This window comes from Sceloporus occidentalis, unplaced genomic scaffold (genome assembly GCF_023333645.1).
Source record: "Sceloporus occidentalis isolate IW3139 unplaced genomic scaffold, rSceOcc1.0.p SCAF_1, whole genome shotgun sequence".
Taxonomy (NCBI): Eukaryota; Metazoa; Chordata; class Lepidosauria; order Squamata; family Phrynosomatidae; genus Sceloporus; species Sceloporus occidentalis.
Window position 1 is genome coordinate 300,134,548 of NW_028316981.1, and position 19,896 is coordinate 300,154,443.

General features: G+C 42.1%; 1 protein-coding gene across 4 annotated transcripts in view; it reads right to left on the reverse strand.

The window, feature by feature from the left end:
* Positions 1–19,896, reverse strand: part of NEDD4L (NEDD4 like E3 ubiquitin protein ligase) — a 362,032-nt gene that overhangs the window by 267,614 nt on the left and 74,522 nt on the right. The gene's annotated exons all lie outside the window — the stretch shown is intronic.

A 19,896-nucleotide genomic window follows, 5' to 3' on the forward strand; every position in this document is an offset into this window, starting at 1 on the left:
TCTGACTTATGGTGACCCTATCATAGGGTTTTCTTGGCAAGTTTCTTCAGGAAGGGATTGCCATTGCCACCCTCTGAGGCTGAGAGAGTGTGCCTTGCCCATGGCCACTTAGTGAGTTTTATGACCAAGCTGGGAATTGAACCCTGATCTCCAGAATACTAGTCCAACTCTTAAATCATTATACTATACTGGTTCTCAGCTCACCATAAGTCAGAAATGACTTGAAGGCAAGCTACAACAAAAAGCATTCTCCTGCCTGATCATTCTGCCCTACAAATAGTTTGAATGCTCTGATCAGTGTTTGGGTGTTAGAATGAAAAACAGCTTTTATGTTTTTATGTCGTCAAAAGGCAAAACAGTCACAGCTGTTTTATTCCAAGATGCTCACTTGGAAAATGGAAGTATGTGCAAAAGAGCTGATGTAAGCACTATTACTGTTAACAACTGCAGACTTCAGAGTTCCATCATCATACTGTTTCTTTGGCTTAACAACCAAACTGAAGAGTTCCAGACAGATGTGAAAGCTTGTTTGCTATTTTTGTTGGTCCTAAAACAGAATTGTTTTCCTGTAGCTCTTGTGATATATTTCCACGTAGACCAACATACTGTAGCTCCTCATGCCTTTTGAGTGTTTCAGAAACATGACTGTATACTTTGCATACAACCGCCATGTGCTGGACCTGGGACATGGATTCCAGAAGTTTGGTATTAATATGCAACTAGTGCTAAACATTCTTATGTAAATGCAGAGATGCCTTTGCTTTCACTCTAGACAATTATTAATCTAGTCTTTATACAAGGCCTCAGCTGCCTAAAGAACGAACTGCTGCTTATGGGCATAATTCTACTGCTGAAGCTCTGTTTTGATCTGAATAGAAGTAATTCACAGTTATTTGGCATCTTGAGTAAGACTAAAAAATACTTGCTGCACAGAGAAAGCTGTAGAGCCACAGACATAGCAGCCAAGTCTGGCCGTACCAGAGTTTGACCTAGCACAGTGGTTCCCAACGTTCCTAATGCTGCGACCCTTTAATACAGTTCCTCATGTTGTGGTGACCCAAACCTATGAAATTATTTTAGTTGCTACTTCATAACTGTAATTAAATATGTGTTTTCCAATGGTCTTAGATGACCCCCATGAAAGGGTCATTGGATCCCCAAAGCAGTCCCGACTCACAGGTTGGGAACCACTGACCTAGCAGATTCTGGAATGGCTATTATGTTTGGCTTGGCCATTCCTGGTCTGTAAAGATTGAGCAGGAAAGGTGTTTGGTTGAAATGTAAACTCTCAATGCAAGTATCCATTTCCACCAATTCAGAGCTTTGCTGTGAGCACACTTGCCACAAAAATGCACATGGTTTCAAGGATTGCTGGATGTTTCAGGCAAAGAAAATATGTACAAAAATCAAGTGGTTTTATTTTTTATTTTTAATACATTTGTACAATTGAAAAATAGGCACAAACATAAGTTTGTCGATGGGGAAATGCATAGGACTAGAGGACAGAAAATGCACACAAATTTTTAGTCATATAATAGTAGCAAGAACTCTGTCCACTCAAACTTGGAAATGGACTGAGGTACTGACAACAGAGGAATGGGTTATTAAGGTTTCTAAGTTAGTCCAAATTGCCATATTAATGTAGGTTTTAAAGGACAAACCAGTTGAAGGTTTTTTGAAAACGAGGAAAGCGTTTATGGACTTTGGGGCCAATAAGAAATCTAACCATGTAATGACCTGTGGTTGTGATTACCTTAGCAAGTTTATTTACTTGGTTCTCTAATGGTAGAATAATATATTTTTGCTTTTGGATTTTTCTCTCTCATTACTATTTCTACTGGGGGTTGGAGGCAGTTTTATGTTTTAGTTAATTTTAATGCATTAGTTGCTTTGAGTTTATTGTTTTTGTTTAGTATATTAGTATGGTGCTTGAGTTTCACATATTATTTAATCTTCATTTGGACATTCTTCTTTTCTTATGAATTATTTTTTATGTTGGTGCTCAATTACATTGTCTATGGCGGGGTACAGACGGGCAGGGGAAGACGTCTTGGAGGTGTATTCTGCTGAATACGAAGCCTCCAGACCGCCCGCCCCGGGGGTGTGGCTCAGGTGTATGGGGCTTCCACATGGGGGGCAGTGAAGACGCCTCACCTGGGGCCGTTTCTGACCCGCAGTTTCCATACCGCCGCCTTGGAGGACGCTGCAAAGAGAGAGGCAGCTTCTGCACGGGCGGCCAAAAACGGGGCTTTTTTTTTCTTTTGCCGGCTGGCGGATGCGCAGCTGCGCAGCTGCGGCGCTCAGCACCGGCGGCAGAAAGCCTATGTGCACATTTAAAGCTCCCAGGCTCCTTTAAACTTTTTCCCTCACCCTGCCCAAGAACAATGGTGGTCTCCTGTCAGCTGGTGATCAGCTGGTGCTGGCATCCTTGTCCGCTTGCACGTTGGTAGTGTCACCAGCATCATGGATGCCTCCTCTCCTTTGGTCCCCACGCTCTTGCTGAATCTGCAATGCACAGCCACAGCTGTCGCCGCTGCCACCGCTGTCCCCCTGCCATCCCTCATCACCTCCCTTGTACATATGTAAATATTTAAAGTTTTAGGGGTTTTTTATTGTTAGGTGAAAATGGCACAGGAATGTGTGTAGGGGTTCACTTTAAATCCCAAACTTTCCCCGATTCTAGCAGCGCATGCGTACATGTTGCTCTAGGGTTAGGGTTAGGGTTAGGGTTACGAGCATTAAAATAGAGTGCAGCTGTGCTGCAGCTTCCACATCTGCATGGCATCTGACGCTCTAATTAGAGCCTCGGTGCAAACTGCGCATGTTCCAGGACCCCGACTCATTATGCGACGCAGCTGACTCGGAGCCTTTAAATGGGAAACTTAAATTAGCGGCGTAACAATTCTGGCGTACCGGTGCAGCAGCTTACAGACGGAGATGCGCAGCTGCGCAGTATATAGAAAAGAAGCGGGGAAAAGCAGCACCTTTTTAATGCTGCTTCTTCCCGCTTGGGGCGTGCGGGCGGCGTGTTCATGGCGGCATTCAGGTAAGGGCCGTCTGAAGGCTATACCTTCATGACGTCATGAACACACCCCTTTTTGCCCGTCTGTAACCCGCCCCCATCAACTCAAATAAATATTTTAAAAAAGAAAAAGAAAATACACACAAATTTCTATAGGGAAAGAAAAAAAGCCTTGTAGTCGGGTTCCACCACCACCAGCAAAATGGTGGTAGAAACTTGGAAATGGACTGAGAATTAGAAATATATTTTTAAAAAATAAAAATATTTTTTAAAATATAAATTCCAAAAAGCAAAGCTTGATTTTGCCATTTTATATCAGGGACACCATTTTACTATGCCACTGTATTTAATGGGACTTGAGCATCCATGGATTTTGGTATCCACAGGGGATCCTGGAACCAAACTACAGTGGGTACCAAGGGCCCACTGTATCCCTGGAACATGGCCCCTGAAAACTTCATTGAAACTCCTTTCGGCCACTGAACAGGAAGAGATTTCCACTCTTGCTCAGAGTGGCATGCTCCACAACTGTTAGGGCTAACTCTCATTTCATCCCTTGGGTTGTATTGCATATTACTCTCAGACTAATTGGAGGAGGACTTTCCCCAGGTTAACAAATGGCTTGTTGCAACATTTAATATTGTGTATTATTCTAGTTAAAGAACAGGATCTTCCTTTGAAATCCACCCATTGATCTGGAAGGCAGTTGAAATGTCAAATTATTTGCTTTCTAGCCCATAGCTTTGGTGCATCTTGGTTTACACTTGCCTGGTTAAGCAGAATCAATAGAAGCCTTTGATGCATGCTAAAATGCTCTTAATCATTTTTCTTTAATCCTCTTGGCTATGCTATGTAAACAGGAATAAGAGCAATAAGGAAGAAAATTCTCATCTCTAACCAGTTCAATGAGCAAAGTGCTTCTGTTGTTAGTTTTTGAGGCATGCATCCCTGGCAAAGCATTTCATTAACTTGCTATTAAGCTGTAAGGGAGTCAGTTTTCATTGGGGAGAAAGGCAACAGACCTGTTAATTTGGGGGGGGGGGGGGGGATGGATTACACAATAGCACATAATGAAATATAAGGTTCAGTATTACCCAGTTCTGAAATTCATTTCCACATTACATCAGCCTATGCAAATAGCATTCCTGTTTACTTTGAAACACAGTGGTCTTCAGTACCACTCACATGTCACAGTGGGTGGGAGCTGATCCTGTGACCCAAGTCCGTGCCATTAAAAGAAGCACACAATGATCATATGATTGGGGCAATGACCACCTGGCTGAGGCCAATCCGATGGATCCTTCCACTGAAATGTTATTTGGTCAGGAGGGATATCAGAACATACTGCTCATCCCAAAGGGAAGCATCTTCCACCTGGGTATTTACAATCAGTGAAGCCTCCAGATAGTTTCATCACCTTGGAGTGTTTCCTACAGATTGGGTTGAACCCCAGAGTTGATTTTCCATCCTACTGACACAGGAACTACAGCCATCACTTCTCCAAACTAACTACTACTACAACAACTACTACTATTACTATGATTTGTTTTTTTAATCAGTGGAGGACCTGGAGTTCATCCCTACTTCTGCACTAATTCCTAAGGTGCAAAAAACACTATAAATAGGTAAAGGTAGTCCCTTCACATGAATGACTAGTCAGAACTGACTGTAGGGAGTGGTGCTCATCTCCTTTATTAAGCTGAAGAGCCAGTGTTGTCAGAGAACTACTCCGGTTGTCATGTGGCCAGCATGACTGCACCAACTGCTATTACCTTCCCACTGAAGTGGTACCTATTTATCTACTTGCATTTGCATGCTTTCGAATTGCTAGGTTGGCAGAAGCTGGGACTAGTGACAGGAGCTCATCCCATCATGTAGCACTCGGGCCTTGAGCTGCCAACCTTCCGATCTTCTGATAGTCAGAATTGACATCTTAACCACTAAGCCACTGCATCCCTTCAGAGAACACTATATTCATGATCAAAAAGAATTTTGATCCACAGCAATGCTGAAAAACCTAGCCATTTTATATTGTTGAACATATCTATACAAGATGAAGCCTAAACAGTTACAAAAGCACTCATTTATTATGCCTCATGTTTCAGGAATCCACCCTGACACTAGAGGTCTGCTCTGAAGCCAATCCCCTGCCTGAATTCACACTTGTCCAAAGCCCATTTTAATTAACAGCAATATATTTCAAGGCACTCTGGTAGACTTTTTCCAGAAATGTACTTCTGAAAAAGTGAAGTGTCTAGCCCTCATGAGGAATAAGCTTTGAATATGACAGTCTGAGCCAGTGGCATCACTAGGGTTGGTGTCAATCCAGTGCAGTAACTCATGCTGTCACCCCCAAGCTGCCTGTCACAACCCCAGCCAGGCCAATGGTCCTAAAAGAGTAGATCAGGCTGGTGTAGAAGAGAAAGTCTCCAATTTATTTGCCATCTATGGCTGGTAGACCAGAGCACCCAAAGAGACCATCTGTGTCCTAGGTCATTCCAGTCTACCAGACCTGCTTACATCTCTTGAATGAGTCCTGGTACTATTTGGTGAAGGGAATGGCCTTCAGGTTTTCACTGTGGTGTTTCGACAATGTCCCAGTCATCTTCCTTGTTGCCAGAGGGTGGGCAGAATGTGTCCGCCCCAAGACCTTAAATCTCTATGAGCCCCGGTCTATCTGTGGAGATGTGCACCCTTCTCACAAGTGCACCAAGAGACACCAACCTCCAAGGTGTCTCCCATTGTGGTCTCCCTGCCCCAGAGAAATGCCCCTGGTGTGAGAAGTCAGAAGAATTTAAATTCCTACTAATAATTGTTCTGTGAGTGTGCTTTTAAATTCTGCAATTATGCACCACTTTTGGAGGCCCCTGCAATTAAAAGTGGGACAGGTGGAGAGAGAAAAAGAAAAGGAATTACCAGCTTATTAGATTAAGGGAATGCTGTGGATATAGTGTATCTTGATTTTAGTAAGGCCTTTGACAAAGTTCCCCATGAAATTCTTGAAAACAAGCTTGTAAAATGTGGGCTAGACAAGGTAACTGTTACATGGATTTGTAATTGGTTGACCGGCCAAACCCAAAGGGTGCTCAACCATGGCTCCTTTTCATCCTGGAGAGAAGTGACCAGTGGGGTCCCACAGGGCTCTGTCCTGGGCCCAGTGCTAGTCAACATCTTTATCAATGACTTGGATGACAAAATTGGGGGCATGCTTATCAAATTTGCAGATGACACCAAATTAGGAGGAGTAGCTAACACCTCAGAGGATAGGATCAAGATTCAAAGTGACCTGAATGGACTGGAAAGTTGGGCCAAGGCTAAAAAAATGAAATTCAACACAAAGAAATGTAAGGTACTGCACAGATATAGGATGGGGGACACCTGGCTGAATGAAACTATGTGTGAAAGGGATTTAGGAGTCCAAGTAGACCACAAGTTGAGCATGAGTCAACAGTGTGATGTGGCAGCTAAAAAGGCCAATGCGATTCTAGGCTGCATCAATAGAAGTATAGTGTCTAGATCAAGGGAAGTAATAGTATCACTCTATTCTGCTTTGGTCAGGCCTCACCTGGAATATTGTGTGCATTTCTGGGCACCACAATTCAAAAAGGATTTGGAGAAACTGGAGCATGTCCAAAGGAGGGCAACTCAAATGGTGAAGGGTCAGGAAATCATGTCCTATGAGGAAAGACTCAGGGAGCTGGGGATGTTTAACCTGGAGAAGAGAAGGTTAAGAGGTGATATGATAGCCCTGCTTGAAGGGATGTCATATTGAGGAGGGAGCAAGCATGTTTTTTGCTGCTCCGGAGACTAGAACGCAGAACAATGGATGCAAACTGTAGGAAAAGAGATTCCACCTCAACATTAGGAGTAAGGGCTGTTCGACAGTGGAACGCACTCCCTCGGAGTGTAGTGGAGTCTCCTTCCTTGGAGGTCTTCAAACAGAGGCTGGATGGCCATCTGTTGGGGATACTTTGATGGAGGGTTCCTGCATGGCAGGGGGTTGGACTGGATGGCCCTTGCGGTCTCTTCCAACTCTATGATTCTAGGAAGTCTGCTATGAAGCTTTTTACTGCCAGTTCTTAGACCATACCTGCACAATCTCCAGTTATATTATTGTCTTTTGTTATATACTTGATAAAGCTCATTTTTGTCTGCCAGGAAAAAAGAAGGAATTAAAAACCACAAGTAAGAGTGCTGAACCCTGGTAAGAATTGTATGCAACTTGATTTGGTGGGCCAGCCTGCACATTACAGAAATCCTTAACCTTACTAAACTGCTCAATTTTCTCCAGCACAAAGTTGTGTATGTTTTAAACATTCATTCTGGAGAGTATGCCAAGGACTCTCTGGTGGTTTGCAAGTGCCTTGAGCACTTGGTATGCGGAAGATAAGGCATGCAAAGCAGTAGATTTCCATTGACAAAGGATGCAGGTAAAAAGCCAGCAGCTTTCTTGCAGAGAACCTGAAGAAATATTAACATGAACCACAACAATGGGACTATTCATCACAAAAAGGTAATCTAGAGTGAAGGATGCAGGCCAGCAGCAATGAGTAGGCATCACTGAAGGAGAATTAAACAGTTTCCCTCAAACTCACTCCGGCACCTGCGTTTCTTCCAATATACATATGAGGCACACTTCCCATGAACAAGTAACAACCTCTGACACTCTCTCCCTTCCTCATCCATGGCCAAGTTCTGGGCAGCATTGGCATCAGGTGGTGGTGGTGGAAATAAAAACCCATAGCCCTAAGCTGACTTCATCCTATCACATATGTTTCCATGCCCCTTCACAACTGTTTTGTTACCTGAGAAGCTGCGTTTGACCAAATCAGATCATGGTCCCATTTGACCAATTATTGGACATGTTTGGATGTCACAATAAGCCATTGTTTTTGGTGTCATCCAGTGGTGTTAAAAACCACTGGGGGTTATCAAATCAGCATACAAAAGAGTATAAAATCCATATCTCCCCAAACCAACTTGAAGGGATCTTAACATCTGCAAGAGAAGGCTTCTCTCAGTGCTTTCACCATCACAAGATCACTTCATGAGGACACAAGAGAGACCCTTCTCAGTGACTGCTTACACCCTCTGGAATGTCCTTCCATGGGAGGCTAGACTGTCCCCATCCCTGCTTTCCTTTTGCCAGCAGGCAAAGACATTTTTATTCAAGCAAGCTTCATAATTTATAACCATGTCAGTGAGGTTTTTATATGGGGTATATGTTCTAAGTAAAGGTAAAGGTATTCCCCATTGACAAAGTTATCAAGTCGTGTCCAACCATAGGAGACGGTGCTCATTTCATTATTAAGCCAAAGAGCCAGCATTGTCAGAGACTACTCTGTGATCATGTGGCCAGCATGACTGCACAGAACACTATTTACCTTCCCATCAAAGTGGTACCTATTTATCTACTTGCCTTTGCATGCTTTCAAACTGCTAGGTTGGCAGAAACCGGGACTAGGGATAGGAGCTCACCGCATCACAAGGCACCTGGGCCTCAAACTGCCAACCTGCCGATCTTGAAATCAAGAGTCAGCGTCTTAACCACTTGAGCCACTGCATTATGTTTTTAAACTTTTGTATAATTTATTTAATTTTAGTTAGATGGTTTTAATTGTTTTTAAATTTTATTGTAAATTTTAAAATGATTTCATCTGTGAGCTGCCTCAGGTCTCTTTCTGGGAGAAAGGCAGCATAGAAATGAAATAAATTAATAAATTCAAAACTTTCTTTAAAAACAGATTAAAATCAATATAAATAGCCAATTTTAAAGTAACATTAAAAAAGACCCTTTATAATAATATAATTTTTGCTGCCTGCTGGAAACTCAACAACGGTGGAGCCAGCATGGCATAATGTAAACAGATTAAATCTTTGAGCTCACTAAATTAACAAAGCACTTTAAGCCTTTTCTATTAATGTTATTTTTTAAAATTTGATTAAAATATTTGTGTATCATCTCTCAGCCTTCCACAATGGATTTGAATGGAGACACACAATATTATTTAAAAACAAATCAAAGCAATATTTAAAAAAATCTGTTTTGAATCAAAATTAAAACCACCTCAAACCCCAATTCTGATTTTAGGGTCCGAAGGCCATACAAAACAAGTGCATTCTTGGTTTCCAGCTGGATGGAGATTGCCTAATTTCCACTGGGAAAGAGTTCCACAGTCACGGTGCTACTACAGAGAAAGCCCTGTCACATGTGCTCATCAACCTAGCCTTTCAGGGTAGAAGGACACACTACACAGTTACAACACATATTCTAAGCAGGCTCATTCCAGAGAAGGCAGATTTTCAGATTTCAATCTCCAGCTGTTTAAGGCTTTGTAGGTCAAAGCCAGAGCCCTGAATTCTATTCACCATGGTTTGTTCATCTGACCAAACAAACCTTGGCTTGGTCTTCCCCAATTCTGCGTGTTTCTCCCTGCCCCCATTCTATTTTTCAGCAACTGTTTTGAAGTGCACCGCTAAGGAAATAAGTCGAGATAAACCACAACTGTGGCTTCAGTGATCACAGCAAACTAGAATCCATAAACCAGCAACATAGCAAGGATTCAGATCAGAGTCTGTAGCTGCTAACAAACTATGGCTTATTACAGGAGAGGAAGAGTCACACATCGCAACAAACCAGATTTCAACAAACCATACCATAGTTAACTCCCAAGCTCCTTCCAAGATTAGAGCCAGAGAGGAAAGCCAAGGGTTTTGTGTTTGTTTTTGCGGAGAGGAGATGCAAAGCCAAGAATACAACTCTGCATCTTGGAAACCACAGATTTTTGCTGGGCCACCAAAGCCAGTGATAATTTGTGGACCCCAGGGAACTGTCCAGCCTCAAAACTCTGACTTGAATCTTGTGCCAAGTGAAGTGCCCAATATTGGCATTTGGGGTTTCTTTGGCAAGCAACATACATGAAAAGGGTGCCATAAATGTAGAAAATGGGAAAGCCTTTTCTCTGTGGTCCTTTGAGAATCCTCCATTCTGTGTCCTTTACTAATCCATGCCTGAATAGGAACCTCTGGAGTAACAAATCAATAATGCCATTACCAGATTATAAAAGTGTTTAAAGAGTTACCACAGATGAATGTTTAACGAAAACAAAAGCTTCACCAGAACATTTCACTGCTGCTGCTTGACGGGAGGATGAAAACACAAGAACGGCAAACCGGAACTCCGAGTCTCTCATGTTTTCTGTTACAGAAGTCCACTTCAACCACAAGCCACTTTAGAAACCACAGGAGCAACAGCTTGGGGGAATGGAAACAAAAGTTCACAGTTTTGCAGGAAAGGTTGTAGAGATTTTAAAAAATGAACAGAAACACCTGGACGCACACCAAGTCTCTAAAACCCTTTTCAGGTTTTCAGAACAGAGTCACAATAGAGTTAAAAATTGGTACTGTTGTCACTGTTCAGACTATTATTATTAGGGATAGCAATAGTTTGAACATTTGAGGCAGAACTCAGAAAATTTCCTTTCTTGGACTACAAATTCCAAAAACCCCTAGCCAGCTGTTTTCCAAACTCTCACCTCTGCCCAACACAGCTTGGACAAACCTTCAAATGCATCAAATTACATCTGGAATAGGGAGAGTAGCCTAGATCTTTAAACATCACTAAGACCCTGTACAGACCGGCGAAAAGCACTAGCCTGTGGGTGAGGCGAGGGCTGAGCATCCACAGGTTCAAAGCCCTACCACCGCCGGCAGGGTGTCATTGTGGCATGCACTGGTCTACACAGCATGCGCCATGATGCACCTCCAGTGCAGCATCCAAACAGCGCAACATAGAAGGGACATCACCATGGTGCATCAGCACACCTATGAGGGAGCAAGAAGAAGCCGCTTTTTGCAGCTTATTTTTGCTCCCTCCAAAGGCCGTGGCATACGGTTGCCGCAGCCTCCATCCAATGCAAAAAGGGGTGCCGTTTAGCTGCCTGTCTGTACAGCCCCTAAGTGACCCAGAAAGAAATTACAGTCTAGAACAGTGGTACTCAAACTTTTTACCCTTGTGACCCCGCTATACATGTGCATGTGGACACTGTGCCCCCCCCCAACTCAACGTAGTATATAAATAAAAATATTTTGTTTATTTAGTGTGTGCATTTTCATTTGCACATCCATGCATATTCCTATTTTAACATTTTATAAAGAAATATTGTTCAAATTAGAACAGTTTTATTCAAGTAAATTCAATATTTAACTCAAGACCTGTGTACATTACATTAAATTACACATAAAAAAAGTTTGGGAAGAGGAGAAAGAGGTATCAGAGCCTCCAAGTCTCGTGCCCCCCTTGAGCAACTCTTGCACGCACACCCAGGGATCCTGCCCCACCATTTGAGAACCATTGGTCTAGAAGATTCCTCATTATTAAAGTTTATGTCAGTAAAGCAGGATTGGTTTTGGCCCAGGAATATCTAGGCCATATCAGACAATACATAAGATGATGTTTCAAGCTATCTTTAAGTTCCTGCTTAATTCATGCATAAAATATCCTTCTATCAGCAACCAGGTTCCACTAGTTCAAGTCTTCAAAAGGATAAAGATTATTCTTCTTTCTTTCTTTCTTTCTTTCTTAAGAAGAAAGCAGAAGTTACTTTTTGGTGTCAAATTGGTCGAAGCATTCTGGGATCCACAGTTTTAAAAAGGAACCTTTGAAAGATCTGTAAAGCATCCCAATTTATCATCTTTACCAATGAAAAAAGCTAGTGGTTCTGATGCCAGTGTTAGTCTTGCCTAGCAATGTGATGCCTGGTACAAAGTAGGAGATGGGAGGAGGAAAGAAATGCCAGGACATTTAAAAGTACAGATGAAAAAGTGGAATGACATAGTATTAATCGAGACCATCCCTGCCAAATCGCGTATGCGTATGCAAATAAAGGTCAGGTATACGTGTTATGTGCTCCCTCTTTAAGGATCTGGCAACAGAGGCCATGTTAACTTTCAGTTTTTAAAAGGGAATTCTTTCAGTTTTGGACAGGAACAACTAGGGCCTTCATCCCCTTTTCAAAAGCCAAAATAATAATAATTAAAAAAAAATTCTGGGACTATATAGCTGAACTAGCAACTAAAGAAAATGTGTTAAATTCATAATATGTTTCTTTAAAATCAGATGTTTGCTTTGTGCTGGAAGAAATTTTAATAAAAAGCTGTTAGCTGAAGACATCTGTGTGTCATTCAGCTTCCCACATTAAAAACAGTAAGCGAGATGTGTTTTTGTTTCCCTAAGAGCTAAAAAAATTCAGTTCTTCCTCTTGAAAACTTGCAAATAATTTAACACAGAGAAAAATTAACAGATGTGTTTGTTGTGGAAACAATTCAGCTGGCACAGTACAGGAAAACAGGATACAACCATTTTGCCACAGAAAGAGACAGCTGTGTGAACTGTTCACGGAACAGGCATCGTGTTCTAAAAATGCAGGAAAAGGCTGCGTGAATTCATTTTTGTCAGGGGTTTGTAATAATCGGATGTCCTGTACAAACTAGCCTATTGTGATAAGGGATGGAAATTTTTCTGAAATGGAAAAAAATTCCACTGTTGTTTTCCATAGAAATTTATCATTCTTCAGAATGTATGACTCATTAAAATTAATTAGCAATAATAAATATCAATGAGTAGATATGAGTCAAATGAGCAACAAGACTAGATACAGTACTAGTCAATCAAAGTTGCAATACATTGTTTTCATTCCTAAATAGTACCTGTATTTATGAGTGCAGCTCTTCTGGTGTACTTATCTAAGGATATCAGCAGTTTGCAAAAACTTCCTTGGATTTTTTGTCCCATTAATATGTGGATAGACAAGCTCTGGGACTGAATCCAGCTGACCTTCATCTGCAGTTTGACCCAATTTGACCCTCTAGCCATTTCAGATGGTCATAATCTTTTCCCTATGACACCTTCATCTGGGGCTTTCCCAGCTTTTGTACAGATTACTTCCCCATTCTTGAAACACCTCTCCCAAGAATAATACACTGGATAATGGAAAGTACCAGAGAATTCCAGAAGAAAATTAGCATGCACTTTATAGACTATAGAAAGCCTTTGATTGCATAGATCACAAAAACTATGGATTGCTCAAAAAGGATTGGGTGTGCCACTACATTTTGATTGTCCTAATGTGCAACCTGTACTCAGGAAAAGAGACAACTTTAAGAACAGAATACGGAGAAACAGAATGGTTCTCAATCAGAAAGAGGGTCAGGCAAAGATGCATTTTATCACGCTGTCTGTTCAACTAGTATATAGAAAACATCATTCAAGGAGCAGGTTTAGACTCAGAAGAAAGAGAAGTGAAGATCAGAGGAAAGAACATGAATAATCTAAGCTATGCAGATGACACCATTCTACTAGCAGAAAACAACAAACACTTGAAACAACGAATAAGGAAAGTCAAAGAAAAAAGTGTTAAAGCTTACTGTTGATCAAAACAAAACTAACAACCATGGAGGATTTACATAAATTTGTTGTACACCATGAGGAGATTGAAATAGTTAAAGCTTCCCCATGCTTTGGCTCAATCAGAACTGGAGGTTGTAGCCAAGAAATTAGAAGACTAGGAAAAGGAAGAGTAGCTCTGAAAGAATTAGACAAAATCCTGGAATGCAAAGATATACAACTAAACACTAAAGTTAGGATTGTCCATACCATTGTGTTTCCTATGGCTATGTATGAGTGTGACTGACAGCTGGATGGTAAAGAAATCTGAGAGGAAGAAAATCAACATATTTGAACTGTGGTGCTGGAGAAGAGTTCTGTGGATACTGTGGATAACTAAAAAGACAAAAAAACTGGATCCCAGAATAAATCAAACCTGGTCAAATAAATCAAGATGACCAAATTGAGGCTGTCATACTTCAGCCACATCATGAGAAGGCATGACTCACTAGACAAGAGGAAGATGCAGTTAACAAGACTTAATTAACAGTCAGTGTTTTACACTAAAACATACTGGTAGTTTGAGTCCAGTCTTTGGCCCTGCTCACCAGTAGCAGATGTGGAACCTCAGATCCTCTCTGAAATTGAATTTGAACCCCAACATGGAAGACATTCCATCCCTTAATCTAAATCATTGTAGGAAAGTTCAGCTATCCACATGTTGCTGGACTGCAGTTACCAACCCTGAAGTTGATGAGACATGCAGCTCAACAATATCTGGATAGCAGCATTAGAACTCAGTAAAGGCAAGGAAGTGTTTTTTATTGACTTACAGAGCTAAGTCTTACTGTTAGCTGCATGGAGAACAGAACTACTGTATCAATGGAATTTACCTCATTAATAACCACACTCCTGGTTAGCTCGTTATCTTTATCTTAAATTAGGCTTGCCAGGCGAAATGAGTGGCATAGTTCCTTCTAATAGTTCCTTAGAATAGGAGATTTCAGGAGCAACACCTATTGAAATTTGCTATACTACACAACCATTAAACGAAAGCCCTGTCTCTGATTTCACCTGGCAATCCTATCTTAAAAAACACAAGAAGCACCTATGGTGGGAATATTATTAGTCCAAACTGGAGCTTTGGTGCTATGGTGTGTGTATGCATGCCTTCGAGTTGCCTATAACTGTGGTAACTCTATGAATTTCATGGAGTTTTCTTAGCCAAAGAATACTCAGGTGGTTTTGTCAGTTCCTTCCTCTGAAATATAGCCTACAACATCTGGTATTTCTTGACAGTCTATAATCCAAGTAATAACAACAACAACAACAACAACAACAACAATAAATATTTATATCCCACCTCTTCCGATTGAGGATCAAGGCGGGTAACAACAAAGAAAAAACAATATACACAATAAAAACATCAAGCCCCACAAAACCCCAACCCAACCCTCCCTCCCAACTATAAAATTAAACAGTAAAAAAAAGTTTTAAAAGTACATAACAATACATCAAAGATAAAAACAAATCACAAGTAAGAAAAATAATAAAAGGGAGATTCAATTGGTTCTGGACATTATCAATCAGGGAAGGCCTGCCAGAAGAGAAAGGTTTTTGTCGCCTTTTTAAAAGCCTCGAGTGAGGATAATTGGTGAATCTCTTCTGTCAGGTCATTCCAAATTTTTGGAGCGGTGACAGAGAAGGACCTCCGGGAGGTCACCACCAGTCTGGTCTTTCTAGATTGTAAGAGGTTTTTCCCGGAGGATCGGAGTGTATGGAAAGGATTGTATGGGAGGAGGCATTCCTTCAAGTAGACTGGACCCAGGCCATGTAGGGCTTTATAGGTGATAACCAACACCTTGTACTGTGCCCGGAAGCTAATAGGCAGCCAATGTAATGATTTTAAATTAGGTGTAATATGGTCAAACTTGGATTTTCCAGCAACCAGTCTGGCTGCCATGTTTTGTATCAGTTGGAGCTTCCAGATGTGGCACAATGGTTGCCCCATGTAGAGAACATTGCAGAAATCAAGGCGAGAGGTTACTAGAGCATGTACAACCATTTCTAGGTCCCGCTGCTCCAGGTAGGGACGCAACTGGCGTATCAGCCGAAGCTGATAACAGGCACTCCTGGCTGTCGCATCAATCTGAGAAGGCAGTTGAAGTGACGAATCCAGGAGCACCCCCAAGCTCCGGACGCAGTCTTTCAGGGGAAGTGTGACCCCATATAGAACCGGCAAGCTTATCTCCATACCCGGACTGGGGTTACCTATCACAAGTACCTCCATTTTATTTGGATTCAGCTTAAGTCTATTTTCCCTCATCCAATCCATTACCGACTTCAGGGGGGAGATGTCCTTCTTGGTCACTGAAACAGTCCGAGACATAGAGAAATAGATTTGGGTGTCATCGGCGTACTGATAACCCCCTGCCCCATGTCTCTGGATGATCTCACCCAGTGGCTTCATGTAAATGTTAAACAGTATGAGGGACAGAATGGCGCCCTGAGGGACACCAGATGTCAGCTCTCTCATAGAGGAGCAGCTGTCCCCCAGCATCACCATCTGGAATCTGCCCGAGAGGTTGGAACGTAGCCACTGCAAAGCAGAGCCAACAATTCCCAACTCTCTCAGGCGTTCCAGAAGGATACCATGGTCTATGGTATCGAAGGCCGCTGAGATGTCCAAGAGCACCAACAGGGCCACACTTCCCCTGTCAATGCACAGACGGAGATCATCGACGAAGGCAACAGGGCAGTCTCCACTCCGTATCCCGACCTGCAGCCAGTTTGAAATGGATTGAGATAAACGGTGTCATCCAAGACTGCTTGGAGCTGGTTTGCAACCGCCCTCTCGATCACCTTACCCAAGAAGGGAAGAAGAGATACCGGCCTATAATTTTTTTGTCCAGGGGATCAAGGGAAGGTTTCTTTAGAATGGGTTTCACCACTGCCAATTTCAGGCTCGATGGAAAACAACCTTCCCTGAGGGAGGCATTGATTATGGATTGTAGCAGCTTCAAAGTTGCCTCACCTCCCTGGATGGCCAGCCAAGATGGACAGGGATTGAGAGGGCAGATGGTCTTTTTTATCTTACCAAGCAGCTTGTCTATATCATCAGTACTCAAAGACTGAAAATGATCCAAGATTACCTCATTAACGGAGTCACTAGACGCCTCTCTTGTTGACTCTGTACTAACTAGGACTGATCCTGCTTAGCTTCCAAAATCAGACAGTATCTGGTACCTTTAGGACATTTACGCTTAGGTTATGGGTATGTCAATCTTCAGTGTCAACCCAATCCTAGTAATCCTGTGCATTGTTACTTAATAAAGCTTTAAATTTACTGGTATATAAAATTCTAACCCCATAAAGAGCATTATAGTGATTCCCTTGGCTAACCAAAAATATGTAAGCTGTGTCTTTCTATTAAAAGAGCTTCTCTGATTTTTATACAAGCTGGCACGGCATATGTTTCAGTCTTTGTTTACTAAATGTAAGTCATGCTAAATGTGAGTTTCATGACTATAGGTAAGCAAAAAAGAAATTAGAATAAAATAAAAACCTAATTCTAAAATAGTTTTTTGTGGGTTTTTCATGCTATGTGGCCATGTTCTGGAACAGTTTATTCCTGACATTTCACCAGCATCTGTGGCTGGCATCTTCAGAGAATGCTGACATGGAAGTGAGTGAGGCATATATACTATCTGACCCTTGGTTGAGAGGAAACTAATTACTTGTTAATCTGTGTGTTGGTCTTCCAAAACATAGCCATCTAGCCCGAAAAACCAACAAAAAATTGTGTGTTGGTTTGTTGGTGAATGGCAAGGCCTCAAGGAGGGAGGATATGTAAGGAGGATTTATGTAATTTAATTAGTGATCCATTGTCTGCTGGGAAACCCCCTGACCCTGGGTGATGTTCATCTGCATGTGCTCAGTCTTGATTTTGGTGTTTTTCAGGACTGGTAGCCAAACTTTGTTCACTTTAAGGGTTTCTTCTTTCCTGTTGAAGTTGTCCAGGTGTTTATGGATTTCAGTGGCTTCCCTTTGCATTCTGACCTGATTGATAGTTGTTGGCATGGTCCAGAATTTCAGTGTTTTTAAATAGTGCTTTTTTTCCCCTTTTTTTTGCCCAGGATGGTTTATATAAAGTGTTCTGCTACTGCTGATTTTTCTGGCTGACCCAGTCTGTAGTGTCTCTCATGTTCCTTGATTCGTGTTTGAACACTGCAATTGGTGGTCCCTATGTAGACTTGTCCACAGCTGCATGGTATGAGGTAGACTCCTGTGGCCATGAGAGGATCTCTCCTGGCCTTTGCTGAGCACAGCATTTGCTAGATTTTCTTGGTCAGTTTGTAGATCATTTGGAGGTTGTGTTTCCTCACCAGTTTCCTCATTCTATCTGTGACTTCTTTCATGTATGGTAAAAATACCTTCCCTTTGGGTGGCTGTTTGTCTTCACTCTTACAGGTTTTTCTAGGTCTGGCAGCCCTTCTGATGTCTGAGCTGGAGTAACCATTAGCCTGTAGAGCCCAGTCTACATGCTTCAGTTCATTCGAACTTTGGTGTCCTTGTCCAACATTCAAACCACTACACATGAAACCAGCTCTCAGTGGTCTCTGATGGAGAATTTTCCCCCAACTGTTCTAATATTGCTGTTCTAATATTGTTTATGCACACATGGAAAACATATACTCTCCTACTGATCAATAGACTCTTTCCCATACTAAAGAAGCATTGCTTCTGTTTCCAGTATTCATGCTGTGGGTGTCATTGCTTGTGTCACCAAACCAATATCACCTATGCACATGGAGACGCTATCAACAGACTCAGGAGAACCCCTCTGAACCCAATGAGGACTAGGTGGGGTAGTGTAGTAGAGTAATGTAGAGCAGGGCACAGCTAGCTGCTTGGCTGGTTGGCATACATAACACGATTACTCCACACAGCAACATACATACATTCAGATCTAACCATGGGAATTTGAAGAGGCAACATCCCATGATGACTATGAATTTCACATCCTGTTCTTAGGCTTCCTAGGAAACATCTAGAAACAGAATGTTACACCAGATGAGCCTGTGTTCTTAAACCCCCAAACCCACCAGTGTTATCCAGATTTAGTTGGGAAAGATGAGGACACTGCTTTTGTATACTTAACATCTGGAGGTGAAATACAGGGCCCAAACAGACAGGCCAAAATAAAGCTTCTTCAGGTCACTTTGGAGGTATACTGTTTAAATGATGCATGTGTCCTAAGAGGCCAGAACCATGCCAAAGTCACATTCCAGTCCTAAAGACTGGAGCGCAGCTTTGGTGCAGCTTCTGTACTCTTAAGATATGTGGGTCATTTAAACAGCATACCTCCAAAGGCTCGGTATAGACCGCCAAGAAGCAGCGTCCACGCACTGATTCTAGGGTTAGGGACCGCACACCAACCACACGGTCCCTAACCCTAGCACGTCACAGCGTCATCATAATGGTGGCCTCCCGTCCATACAGGGGCTGCCATCGTCACATTAAGTGATGTGCAGCATATAGATGTCACTGTACGTCGCTTATGTCACCAGTGTGCCAATGGCATACTCGTGACATCTGCATGGCATCCGAAGAAGAACCTGATTTTTCCGAGAGGACACCGCACAGTTTGGCTGAGGGACACCGTGCAGTTTGGCTGGTGTGGTGTCCCTCAGGAGGAAAACGACGCCGCCAGCTCGCCTTTTGGGGCAGTTTGTTTCGTGCCAAAGTGACCCAAGCAGCTTTATTTTGGCCTGTCTGTTTGGGCCCACAGTCAATAAAAAAGACAAAAAATCTATTACCAGAACACAGCAGCTAGCTTCTTCTGAATCCCCTTCTCCTACCTGCTTCCATTTTAGGTTAAGGTGTGTAGACAAAACAGATATTGTTCAAGAGAGCTACTAATAAAAATTCATGGCATGACACTGGGATGCCAACATCTAAGAGTCTGGGCTATTATCTAACAACAGTAACAACAGAAGAAGGGGGAAGGAAAGATACTGCAATAAAATCTGAAGGATAAAACTGCTAGAGATTAAAAGGAAACTACTAAAAGAAGTTGTTTTAAAAGGAGTTGCGGTGAGCGGGTGCCAAAGTGCTGAACTCATGTTTTATTCACAGCTAAAAATGCCAAACTCATTTCCAGAGGCAGAGAAGAACAAAATTGAACTTCTGCTCATAGGGCTATAAAAACAGAGTGATTTGGGATAACAATTCCCAAAAGGCAGAATGTGGTCAAGGCCCTGAGTAATTTGCACACCAAGTGAGGAGGGAGGGGCATACAATTTGAAATAATGCAATGTAGATTTCTTGACCTGGATAATTTATATGTCAAGGACATTTGCATCATGTCACTGTATAATTTCCTCAGAAGTGTTTACTGTCTGGCTCCTTCTGCTGCATTCCAATAAAAAGTCACATATTTTCTCTGATACTTAACCAAACTCAGACATCTCCTGTGGCCTTGGGGGCC